The following is a 13277-nucleotide window of genomic DNA, read 5'->3' on the forward strand; positions in this document are numbered from 1 at the left end:
GTTTTTCTTTGTTCTAAAACATAATTTTTTTTAAATTTAAACATAGAGACATAGTTTTTATATCAGGGGTATTTTTTTACTGGATAAGTTTTCTTTATCCAAACAGTCATGTAGATTTTGCATATCTAAATCACATTAGTATGAGGGAAGGTAACAATGAATTTTGTAAAGGTTCTGCGACCCATCACTTCCCTGTATGACAACTAATTAAAGGGGTCTGGGTTTGGCGGTTGCTACAAGAAAAGTAGGCTACTTACCTGACTGAAAGGGTAAAGTTTGGTGGAGGCAGATTTTGTTGGTGTTGTTGGTCAGGGGTTGGGCTTGTTCCCTTAGTTCTGGTGAAAAGAGCTCTTAATGCAGTATATACTTATAGTTTTGGATCATTTCATGCTCCCAATTTTGGGAACAGTTTCAGATGCCCCCCTCCAGTTCTCACATGACTGAACCAGTGAACAAAGCATGGTCCATGAGGACATGGATGAACAAGTTTGACATGAAGGAACTTGACTAGTCTGCACAGAGTCCTGACCTTAATCTGACAGAGCACCTTTAGGATGAATTAGAGCAGACAGTGTGAACTAAGGTCTCTCCTGCAACCTCACAAATATCCCCCGGAAGAACTGTCAAATATTCACATGAACACATCTTTAAACCTTGTAGACAGATGTGTTATGTGTTGCAGTTAGGTGCTTTGTTAAGTGCTTTTTTTTTTCATTGTGTTTGCATTTTTTCTCTCCTTCATGTTGAAATGTGTTGTTGTTGCTTGTAACCAGTCAGTTGTCCAAGATGTGGCATAATCTTCACTGACTTTGTAGGATCAGTGTTTCTGTTTGTCTGACTGTACCCATCAATCTCCCTGCAAAAGCCTAGAGCGATGCAGACGGTTACTGTCTCACTCGGACCCCTCGACCCAAACTCAATTATCTGTGATGCTGCTGGAGAAGCTGTTCAGTACCAAACTTAGAAGCATGCAGAGCCACAACAAATCTGCAATATATTTTTGATTATTTATCTGAAAACATTATGCTGAATCATGAGCATGGCCTCCCCTATTTGTTGGCAGTGCACGGGGGTTATAGAATAAACCATAACGACTTATTTTCTTATTGATTCACAGTGTTTATGTCCTAACTGCACTGCTTTTCATCTACATAAAAAAAATAGCTGTGATGGCTTTACTGTGCAGCTCAGAGAGCTCAGTCACTTGTGATTCAGTCTGACATGAGAGACAAACAGGCAAGATTGATGAGGAGGTAGCGAGGGAATAAAATGTTGGAAAAATGCTATTTACAGACTTATATAGATATATAGATATAGAACAATGCACTGACACTGAGTAAAATGATCATGTCAACTAAATGCAAAGAGACGTACTTCCTCATTCACTAATATTAGAAAGTGGAGATACACTACTTGAAATCTCAATCCCTGTCACTGAAGGACAACATCAGAAGTAACAAAATCATGTCTCGGTGATTTATGCCAAATGATAACTCCTTCAACTCAAACCAAATCATTGCTATAGGTCAGACTTACCTAAATAAATCCCAATTTAATTCTTAGCCTTGGTACACTGCCAAGCTCTGTTGTACAAAGCATTAAATATGACCAACATCTCTGACCAAACTGCCAACAGTCCTCGACAGTGTCTATGGAGAAAATCCCAATACCAGTCACATGCACGGTGACTCTGCCTGTTTCTCTGGCAGCTCATTTTCTTCTCTCACATCTTCCTCTCATGTAATTCTTTCATTCTTGTGGGCCTGCAGCGAGTGCCGGTGCTCCCGCAGGCCATGATTAATGTGATTGGAGCTGCGCTTGTCTTTTTGTTTGTGCATTCTCGGCAAGCCGTAGGGGACTTGTGGCACAAGGGGGAAGACTGATTCAGCATGCACACTCTGCCCTGCCCGATTGTTTCCGGATTCTTCCAGGAAGGGCCTCATTAGCCGAGTATTAATATCACCCAGGGCTGGACTAACGCAACCAATAGGAGAGTCTGCAGAAAAAGCCTTCCTCAGCGGGAGAGCTCAAAAATGTCTGCACGTTTTTATCTGCCCTGAGCTGTCTGCCTCGCTGCAGGGCGACAACACACACACCTCCTGAACATCTGCATCTCAGTTTCTGTGTGGCACCTTGCTCATGCAAACACAATGCAAAGATAATCTCTAAACAAATCAATGGCAATGCTCATGGGCCAGGAACAAATTTATGATCAGGCTTTTACATTGTTCTTGGTCATAAGGATTTACACCAACCATTCTAGGAGGAAAGGTGACTCCATCAGTGAGATATGTTGGTGTAGCTGCAGCATCATCGTGGAGAATATTTGATGATTCGTGTTTGTGTTGAAGGGATGTTGGCACTCAGGGGAGCAACCAAATCAACACTAGTTCCTTCTCCTCCCCCTTTTTCTTCTTCAAAATGGACTCTTGTCATCAGTAGTGAATCCGACTTCTGGTGAAATGCACATATTACAGACTTTCAATTTCCACCAAAGGCCTTTCAAGGCCTCAAATGAAAAGAAAAGGAGGAAAAAATCTTCTTGTGAGTGAAAAGTCAAATAATATTCCACTGTCACAGTCCTTTCCCGATGGAAATAGCTCTGGCTGTGTTGAAAATTAAATATTGTCATCGAGTGTTTCATTCTGATAAAAAAGTTGCACATTGATGTAAAAGTTTAATTTAAAATCTTCCCAGCTACTATTGCCAAGCTCAAATTTAAAAGTGGGTCTCAGTTATGCAATTACTATTAACTATTTCTTCTCATCTAACTGTCACAGCGATGAAACCACGATGGATATTAGAGTGAGATGCTCACTGAGATATTTAGCACTGGTTGGTATCAAGCGACACTAAGGTCCCAAATTCATGAAGTTTGAAATTTTCATAAAAATGCTGTCATGCCATTACTATGGGTTAAAGGTTGTTTAATAAGATGGAAAAGAAAGAGCCAGAGTCACCATAGTTTTTTTTTTTAAATGTAACACAATTCTGCCCCTCCACCACTTGTTGCTGTGCACTCTGCTGTGAAAAGGCATATACACTTTTTTTCTGTACTTGTTGTTTTGCCACACTTGACCAAGCTGGCCAGGGTAAGACTCATAATCAGTCAAACCCATGTTACATCACAAATAGTTCAGCCTCGATGGAACAAAATGTCAATATCAGTTTTCAGTTTATTTTGCTGTTTCGCTGTAAATCATAACTGAAGTGGATAATATTTACCCCCAAACTTCTGGATTCCATGCAAGTGAACCTGAAACGTCTTAGTCGGAGTTAGTCTGTAGAAAGGAGTATTGCTAAGTACGGTTAATATGCTCAAAGTGTGATTATGTGGGTTAATTATCTGAGTTTTTTCATTTTCATTTGTCTTCAGCAGGGTTTACTGGTATTCTGTCCATCTGCAAAAAAAACCCAGAGCCATATGTTGAGGACACTGAATGAAGAGGCATTGGTTTGGGGATTATTAGAAAACTAAAAATCCATAGAAACCTTCTGAAAAGAACAAAGGTGGACAGATTTTATTGTGCCAACTATAAATTGTACCAGAAGCTGCAAACAGCGTAATCAGTGGTTTACAGCAGTGGAGACCGAGACCTGTAAAAGCAGACCAGGAACAAACTGACCAAGCAGATCAGGGCAGTTAAGAGACGCTACAATGAAAAGCTAACCAGCAGCTTCTGAGCAGATAACCCAACATCAGTTTGGATTGGTCTGAAAAACATCAGCATCACCAGGATCCCAATTAGTGAGACCTGCGCTCACCAATTGTCCCCATCTTCAGATCTTCAACAAATCTTTGAAGCTATATGAGATTCTCTCCTGCTTCAAACACTCCACCATCATCCTTTTCCACTAGAGACACATGATCAGGGGGTTAAATGACTGAAGACCTGTCGCCCTGATGTCTGTAGTCACAAAATTGAACGTCTGGTGTTGAAGCATCTAAAGAACATCTCCTCTGCTGGACCCCCTGCATTTTGCCTACCAGGCAAATAGGTCGGCAGATGATGCAGTCAATCTGAGACTACACCTGACACCTGATCCTGCACCACCTCAACCACCCAGGGATGCACCCCAGGATCCTGTTTGTGGACTTCAGCACGGCCTTCAACATAATCAACCCAGACATCCTCCACAAGAAGTTTGCCCAGGTCACAATGCCGGCCTCTACCTGCCAGCCAAGCTGGTCAGTAAGAAAGCTGGTAATACACAGGCCCAGCAGAGGCTACTTCCTGTGGCAACTTAAGAAGTATAACCCTCCACAGGAGCTGCTGGTCATCTTCTACACTGCCATTATTCAATCTGTCCTGTCTTTGTCCATATCAGTATGGTTTGGCTCATCCACAAAACAGGACAGGACCAAAGTGCAACTAACCATCAGGTCTACAGAGGATTGTCAGGATTGACCTTCACTCCATCCAGGAAGTCCATACAGGTCTAGGGTCAAAATAAGGCTAGCTAACATCTCTGCAGACCCCTCACATCTATGACACAAACTGTTTAGACTTTTACCTTCAGGCCGGCGCTGCAGTTCGCTATTTGCAGAAAGCAGCCTTTAAAGAGACAGGTTCGTACCCCGGGCTGTCTCTTTGATGGGCATTTGAGAGATCGATAACATGCTTATTTGCATGAATTCAACCGTATCTTCCTCTTTCTTTTGAAAAAGCACTGCACAAATACCTTTTTACAAAATATATTTCCCAACAAATATTTTTTATATATTCATATCTAAAATGTCTTCATTGAGAGCAAAGTGGAACCGAAATCTAATATCTTGTATGTGTGCACAAACTTGGCATTTAAAGTTAATTCTGATCATCTGTCATGAACGCAAGGAATGATCGCCAAGCAGATATTTTGATGAAGGGTCCACTAGAACCTGCTAATCCTACCATACCTGCACATGAAACCTGGGGTAAGGTATTTCCAACAAAAATAGACAAACACATTGCAATGACTGCAGTGCAGACATGCTACATAGCAAAATATGGCGCTTATGGTATACATACTAATAAACTAAAATTTGCAGGTTAAGTAATTCATGATTGAAGTAGGATTAAATCCTATCCTCATAACCACTTGTTTTAACCTCTGCATCCACATTAGAATCCATCATTGCTCATATATCATCAGAGTCATTTTTGGAAATTTAAGGCTAAACTGGTTGCGGTGGGAATGTTTTCTCTGTTGGAGCTCATGAAACAATTTAACTGGATGAAAATGATTTAGAAACAGAGTCCAAACAAAACAGAGTTTAGAATGGTGACAAAGACATGATGACCATGAGACCAAAAGAACCCACATTAGAGCTTTGAAGGCCAACTTAGAGGCTGCATTTGCTAGTTAAGAGAGAGACCTAATAATATGGGAGCTGAAACTTGATAAGGTACACAAGGTCATGAGTAACATGGTGGTGGTTAAGGCAGCAGCAGGCGAGCATCAAGCTTTAAATTGTCAGTCAAAAGCAATTCTAAACAAATGGGTTTTTAACCTTGGTTTAAACGAACTCAAGGTTTGAGCCTTTTTGCAGTTTTCTGGGAGTTTGTTACAGACTAGTGGAGAACACCTGAGTGCTCTGGACGGTTGATACAACGACAACAAATCCTTGTATTCTTTATCTGTAAGTGGTGCTAAATAAATAAAAATGATCTAGTTTTTTTTTTTTTTTTCTTTCACAGCACTGTACGCACTCTTCCGACACAGATCGCTAGTTGTTTTCTCCAGACACATGGGTCAGAGGGCTGGATTTATCAAAGAAAGTGAATGGTTTCTGTATGGCTTCAAAGATAATTCCTGATAATGTAACTCTTTGCTTGTCAGGCTTTTTGTCTGATATGATTTGAGAGTTGTAGTTCAGGAAACTGAAAAAACATTGGCTATTACTAGCTAGTATTTTTTACCATATGTCATGTTAGTTAGCTCCTGTATTGCTGTCTCATGCTTGTCAAAATTGTAACAATAAAGATATTTCCACCACACTGCACTCCATAATTAATTAAAGGTGCACACACACTGTATTCTATTTAAAATTTGCTTGAAAGATATTCTTTTTTAAATTAGTGGAGCTGCACACAAGAAGCCTGCGGTAACTCCAGAGGAACCCCTAGGGTACAAATTCTCTCAAGCTAAAACTTTCTGAAGGAGAATTAAAATGTGAGTCAAACTCTGTGCAAGGACAGAAGCACTTGTGTTGTGTTCTGTATAAACTTGTAGAAAAGATAGGTAGGTGAATCCAAGAAATTGATTTACACAATCAAAATTGCAGGTAACACTGTGATGCAGATGAATATTTCTGAGCAAATTTAGTACAACGGACAACTAAATGCTGTTGTGAACTGAGAAGTTACAATCATGGAAAATTGCAAGGTGAGTCTGGTTTAAAATACATTTGTACCCATTCTTCCGCACAAACATCTTTAAATCTTAACGGTTCTAAACGTCCTGTCTATGATCTTCAGTTCTTTACATAGATTTACAATTTGATAAAAGTCAGGTGATTGACTGGGTCTTTCTAGCAGTTTTACTTTGTCCAAATCTTCTGCAGCAAACTTTAGAAAAGCTTCAGCATGCATTTTTTAGTGGTGGAGTCCTGCACAGTGAGTATGCACAGAGACCACTTCAGTTGAGTGCATTACTTATTCTTTTAATGAGACAAACTATACCAGTTATTTGCAGATTCCTCAGGAACTGTCTGTGAAGTCTTGTTCATCCTTGGTTATGACTTCCAAATATCTGAAGGTGGCAGGGTAATCTCTTGAACCAATAATATACAAGTATAAACACCATGAGAATGTCCAGCTATGTTGTTGAGGCAGGGGACTGGCTCTGAGTCCCAGAAATTAATGTGTTTTGTTGCAAGTGAAGTTCTTGGCTAAAGTTGGTAGGAGAGTGTTACCTAAATTCCTGAATCAACATGAGCTGAAAGAACCACTCAGAGCAGAAGAAGCTATTACTCCAAAAGGCAACATAAAAAGCCAGACTGCGGTTTACAAATGCACTCAGGGACACTTTAATTTAGGAGATATGTCCTGTGGTCTGATGAAACTACAATTATTTCCAAAAAGCTCTTGCCCATAATGACTGTTGCATTTGAAAGGAAACAGGGAAAGCTTTAAAGATGGAAAATACTGTTACAACTGTGAAGTACGGGTAGGCAACATCATGTTGTGGGGCGATTTTACTCCAGGAGGGACTTCACAAAAGAGATGGTGTCATGAGGAAATAACATTATGGAAGTACTGAAAAAACTTCTCAAGGCATCACCCAGGAAGGTAAAGGGTGCGTGGCCATCCCAAAGCCCTGATCTAAGTCCCATAGAAACTATGTGGGCAAAGCCAAAAAGTTAGTTGTTAGCAAGGTGGTCTACAACACCTGTTCTATCAGGAGAAATAGCCCAAAACACAAGAAAACATTTGATCCAAGACCATAAGGGTTCAATGGAAATTCTACCAAATACCAATGAAATTTAAACACATGAATTTGAAAAAATGAAGAAAAAAAACTCATTATTCTGGTATTAGCAAATAAAAATAATTTTGGTCATCCTAATTAGCCTAAAACAGGAAAAGCTTAATCTGATTTATTGTCAGAATGTGAGAAAAAAAGTTGTCTTTTTATTAATTGTATGTTAATATCTGGTTTGAACAATATCACAGAAAATAGGGTTAAAGAGTTTGATAAGAGTAGAGTGAAATACTAGGCTCATTCTTTGCACTGAGACATAAAAGGTTGGCTTTATTGTGCTAAACCTTCTAAGCCTAATTATGTTTCTAGCCTTTAACTGATGATCAAAAGTTAATAAGCCTAATGGCTGAATTGATGTTCATTAACTTTCAAGCATTTTGCCATCTTTTCTAAAGCAACACCATAAAACTAATTGCTTTTTGATTACTCCTTTTTATTTTTTGCGTTAGCTGCTGGAAGGCCGATTATTCAGCTACTATCGGATAAACAAACTACTTATTTTTCAACATCAAGCAAAGCTTTTAAGTACTGTCAACAAAACAACAAACTGTTCCTTAGGGGACTTTCAAACAACTGATCTTCTAAAATACAGATTAAACACGACTTCATTGTGTATGAATAATAAAAACACACTTGACTTAAGAAATAATACCTTTGATGATATTTTACAGCATATTTCAACATGTTTGAAAGCTCAGAGCTAATTCTGGGTCTTGTCATGTTTCAGCTGAATAATCAAATAATAAAAATGCAATAAAAAATTAATTAGTGCTCTTATTCCCTCTTTGAAGCAACAAGTTGGATGTAATTTGATCTACCTGAGATCAAAAGTAAAGGAGAAATTGATTGAAAGTGTGTTATTGAGAAAGAATCTTAAAGATGTATTTGATATTTAGCATGAAAAAAGCACTTAGAATGCTTGGGAAAGTATTCACACCCCTTTGAACTTCTTTCTATATTTAGTTTTGCAACCCACAAAATTCATTGCACTTCATTTAAATTTTATGTGATATGCCAACATAAAATACTGCATAATTGTGAACAAACAGCATCACAAAGAGCAAGAAACATTGCACACAAGTCAGGGATAAAGTTGTGGAAAAGTTAAAGCTGGGTTAGGTTATAAAACTATATCCCAAGCTTTGAGCTTCTCACTGAGCTCTGTTCAGTCAATCAACCAAAATGAATAGCAAACACGTAAACCTACCAAGACCTAAACTGACAGGCTTGGCATGGAGAGTATCAAAGAAATGGCCAAGGGCTTTAAGGTCACTATGGAGGAGCTGCAGAGATCTACAGTTCAGGTGAGAGAGTCTGTTGGTGAACTATTAGTCATGCACTCTACAAATCTGTCCGTTATCAAAGAGTGGCAAGAAGAAAGAAATAGGTGAAAACTCATAGCACGTCCCATTTGCAGTTTGTCGTAAACCATGTAGGGGAAACAGCAAACATTTGGAAGAAGGAGCTCTGGTCAGATGAGACATGAGAAATAACAAGTGTTATATATAGTGAAAAACATACTCTGAACACACCACCCCTACCATTAAAGAAAATGATGACAACATCATGATGTTGAGTCTTTTCTTCAGTAGAGAGAAGGAACCTGGCTCAGAGAAGAGGGTTAGATGGTTGGAATACAAGGCACTAGTGGAAGAAAACCTGTTTAAAGGTTTTGATGACTGAGACTAGGACAAGGGCTTGCCTTCCAGCAGAACCAAGAGCAGCTATACAGTGCCTTAGACTAAAAATTGTTACAATGGACTAATCAAAGTCCAGACCTCAATCCAATTAGAATCTGTGTCAAGACTTGAAAACCAATCTTCATAGATGCTCTCCATCTAATCTGACTGAGCTTGAGCTCCTTTACAAAGAAGAATGGGCAGAAATATCAGTTTATAGGCATGCAAAGCTGGTAGAGACAAACCCCAAAAGACTTACAGCTAAAACTGCAGCAAAATGAGGTTCTACAAAGAGTCATGGAGTTGAATGTAAATACACACCAACTATTTCAAATTTTTATTCGTCTTTCATTTTTATGTCCTTTTAATTTCCCTTCTAAATTATAAGCATCACCTCTTTGTGTTGGTCTAACACAAAATGTGGTGATTTCAACTTTACAACATCTAATAGATTTACATGGATATGATGAATTTTGCAGGTCGTATAGTGTTTCATGGTAGCTCATATCATCTGCAGAAAATCTCTAATCCTGGTCAGATCTGTCACATTTCTGCCTCAACCTACTTCTCCTCTTCTTTTCAGCTGAATGGGTCACCAGATGATGGATGTTCTTGCACAATCTCCTGTCCTCCTCCCCCTTGGGCTCACTTTCACACTCCTCCCTACCAATATTTTCTCTTTTTCTCTCCTTTTCTTTGTCACTCTTTCTCCTCTGTCCTTTTTCTCTGTAACTGGTAAAAATAGAGCTTCATAAATCATGCATTTTTTCCTCACAACGGAGAGCAAGAACAAGAGGAGAAGAAATAAATGAGGGGATGAAACAGTGGGAAAAGGGATGTTGAGGGGGAGAGAGAGCTGGCAGCGGATGGTATAAAACTCCAGGGGAGGTGGGAAGTTGACAGGGGAATAGATCGGAGCAGCTAGCCTCTTGGCTGCCCTCACTGAGCCTCTTAACATTGGTTGATTCACCCAGGAGCTGCAGTGGATGGAGGAAATGAATGTCAACATGCCAGAGAGTGGACAGGCGAACGATGAGAGGACATGTCTTTCTCACATCTCAAAAACTCTTTTACTCAAAATTTCAATCCATCTGCCTCCTAAAGTAACAGGGGTCTCAATCTCACAAGAGAGTGGGTTAAGTGGGAGGCAGCAATGATGACAGCCATCATATAAAACCACAAAACAAGCCTATGATCCATTCAGGATGTTGGGGGGTAAAATCACTCCATAAGTAGAATATAACAAAACTGCTCTAAAAACATGCAAATTTCTTCTAGTCTCTTCAAAAACTCGGAGTCATTTCATCCACTACCATAAGATTTTTAGAAGACGGAGGGAAAATGGGTTACATGTTGCTTAAGTTAGTCCTATTCCGTCTACACTTGTATGTTGTAACATACAAGATTCCCATGCCACATGACATCAGTCCAACATATGAAATTACTGCTCTTACTAATTTCCAGTCAGTTCTTTACTCTGTAGCAAAACAGAAAAAATAATCATAAGCAGTTATGTTTAAAATTAAGGCCGTTTAACATTAATAATGAGGTCAATCACTGTTGTAGGCAGAAGTTATTTTTCTCACATAGAAAATAATTCACCAGGAGGTGTAGTAGAGAGAGGCAGTAAATATTATACATGCTGTTTGCAGAGCATGTCCTCAGAAATCTGAGGAAAATGGGTGGTTTCCAGACATTGATCCACAGAGCCCCAGCAAAGTCCCACTGCTGAAGGTGTTTTCATATATATTCATATATATATATTAAAGTACCTACAGCAGTGGGACTTTGCTGGGGCTCTGTGGATCAATGTCTGGAATATATATACACACACACACACACACACACACACACACACACACACACTGTCTCGTTTCTGAAGAGTGAGACAGTACTGTCTCACTCCATAATATAAAACTGTATAATATAAAACAATTTAGTACATGCAAAGTGATAAAGTGGTAAAATGTCTAATATAGGGTTCACATGAAAGTTTTAGGTCTGAGTTGTGTTAGACCGACGGTGGCAATGGTGGTAGGGGTTTGTCCTGTAAGCTGAGGGTTGCTGGTTCAAAGCCCTGCTCCATTCGTCTCAGTCGTTGTGTCTTTGGGCAATGTCAATTTCCCCATTTGTGAATTGACAATAGGCTCCCATAGCTGATTATGTGCCTTCATTTTCCACTTTAGACAGAAATGGGTAGTCCCAAATTCAAGTGAAATATCTCATCACTTACAGCAAACTAAAAGAACCAAACCTGTATTAGTCGAAATGTTTCACTACAAAATGGAAAGCAGTGATTAACATTGTTTCCAACTAAGTTGGATTCCCAGCTGTGCAGATCAGGTGCTGTACATGACATATTTCCAGGAGGAGTTGCGGGTAAATTCATCCATAATTAAATGGATTTGTAGACATTCAATAAACACCATCTTGTCAAACGTCATGTCATTTAGAAAAAAATAAACACTCGAGATGTAATGATCAAGTATTTATTCCACAATTCCAAGTTTCGGTTTTCTTTAAAACCTGAACTGCCCAGCTCCAATTTTCTTTCACAGGAAAACAAACTATACTGTTGCTCACAAAATTGGAATAAATAATTTTTTTAGCTCTTCTCATGAAATGATAGTGATTTATTCTTGACAGATAAAGTGTTTAACCTCTCAAAACTTTGCTTATTAATCTGTTCAAAACATTTAAATTGAAACCAAAACAAAAAAGAGGAATGCGTCCTATATCAAGTTTTCCAACTCTATGGGTAACAGTGTATTTTATGTAAACTGAACTTTATTTAAAGAAATCAAATGTAACAAATATTTGTCGTAGAAGAAGAAAGGGAGTGCTCCAGGTTCCATGATTGTGACATTTAATCTGAATCCAACAGAAAATTAAAGGTTACAAGATTATCCTAATTTTTGCATCAAAGCATATGTCCCTCCCCTTTATGTGATTTTTGCTCAACTGAAGAACATTGATGGAGTCATCCAGTTTGGTTGCACAGTTGAACACACGCAGCTCAACAGACATCGTAGCTCTGACGTCACCCGGGATTACAAAACCCGCGGAAAATAAACTTTCGTTGCCATTTCCAGCTTGTCTCACGCAATGAAGTACATATCTGGAAAGACAAAAGCTCGCAGGCGAACTATTCCTCCACACAGCTATTCCCAGAAGAGCTTGAAAGCTGGAATCTGTCTGATACAAGAAGGTCAGAAGATTCATATACCAATCAAAGACCACGCCCACACCCGGCGCTGGTGAAAACCCACAGAGGTTTTATTTCCAAGGAGATGAGTTTTCTCCTTGTTGATTCAGTCGACTAAATGGTTCTTCATATTTTCCACTATTGGACGGATGAGAAGTTTACCGTTTTTCTTTTGAGTTGATCACGGACGCGTGATCCACCCTCCCTCGTTCTTCTTCAGACCTGACCCATCCTCAACTAGTGGAGAGAAGAAATCAACTTCAAAGCAACTTCTTTCTTTTTCCCTATTAAATCGGATAGGTACATTTAGAGGTCTGGGTCAGGGTAAGGCATGGTTAAGGTGATTTAGAATCACCAGTAGTTCATCCAAGGTATCAACTTATTGCATGCAATATTGATTGAAGTGTTTTATGCTGAGCTGTTTTGATTTGCTGTGCAAGTGTGCCGAATCGTGGAGCGCGGATCCCAACTTAGCCAGGAGTTAGAAGTTGGACTTTTAAAGTTTCTCCATTCAAAGCAGCTGCAGTCTGGGCCTCGCCTTTATCCCAGTTTTATTACTGGAGTTTTTCCACTGAGTTCCCACCTCAGAGTTTTATGACTCTTTGTTTGAGATTTGGGGCGATCAGCTGCTAGTAGCAATGGGCGCAGCCCACCGTTTACCAGCTGATCGCCGCCATTGAGACGCATCAGCACACCAAGAGGGCTTCTCTTTCCAAGTTAACCCAAATTACACATTGTCCATAAAACTGCTGGTTTGATCTTCATCACTCAATGCGCATATATTTTCTTTTATTTTTAATGTTAGGTAGTCATTCTTTTTATCCCCTCAGTGTAGAATAGTGCTTGTTAGTTAGGTGAAGGTTTTTGGAGTAGAATGATGGTATATCAGAATTATATGGCTTCAATAAATCTTCACATGCATAATT

The 13277-nt window shown here is 39.3% G+C and overlaps 1 protein-coding gene across 3 annotated transcripts in view; it reads right to left on the reverse strand.

Annotated features, from left to right (window-relative positions):
- gpc3 (glypican 3) overlaps nucleotides 1-13277 on the reverse strand; it is a 198136-nt gene that overhangs the window by 63427 nt on the left and 121432 nt on the right. The window lies entirely within an intron of this gene.

The sequence above is a fragment of the Girardinichthys multiradiatus genome, chromosome 23, assembly GCF_021462225.1.
Source record: "Girardinichthys multiradiatus isolate DD_20200921_A chromosome 23, DD_fGirMul_XY1, whole genome shotgun sequence".
In the NCBI taxonomy this organism is placed as follows: domain Eukaryota; kingdom Metazoa; phylum Chordata; class Actinopteri; order Cyprinodontiformes; family Goodeidae; genus Girardinichthys; species Girardinichthys multiradiatus.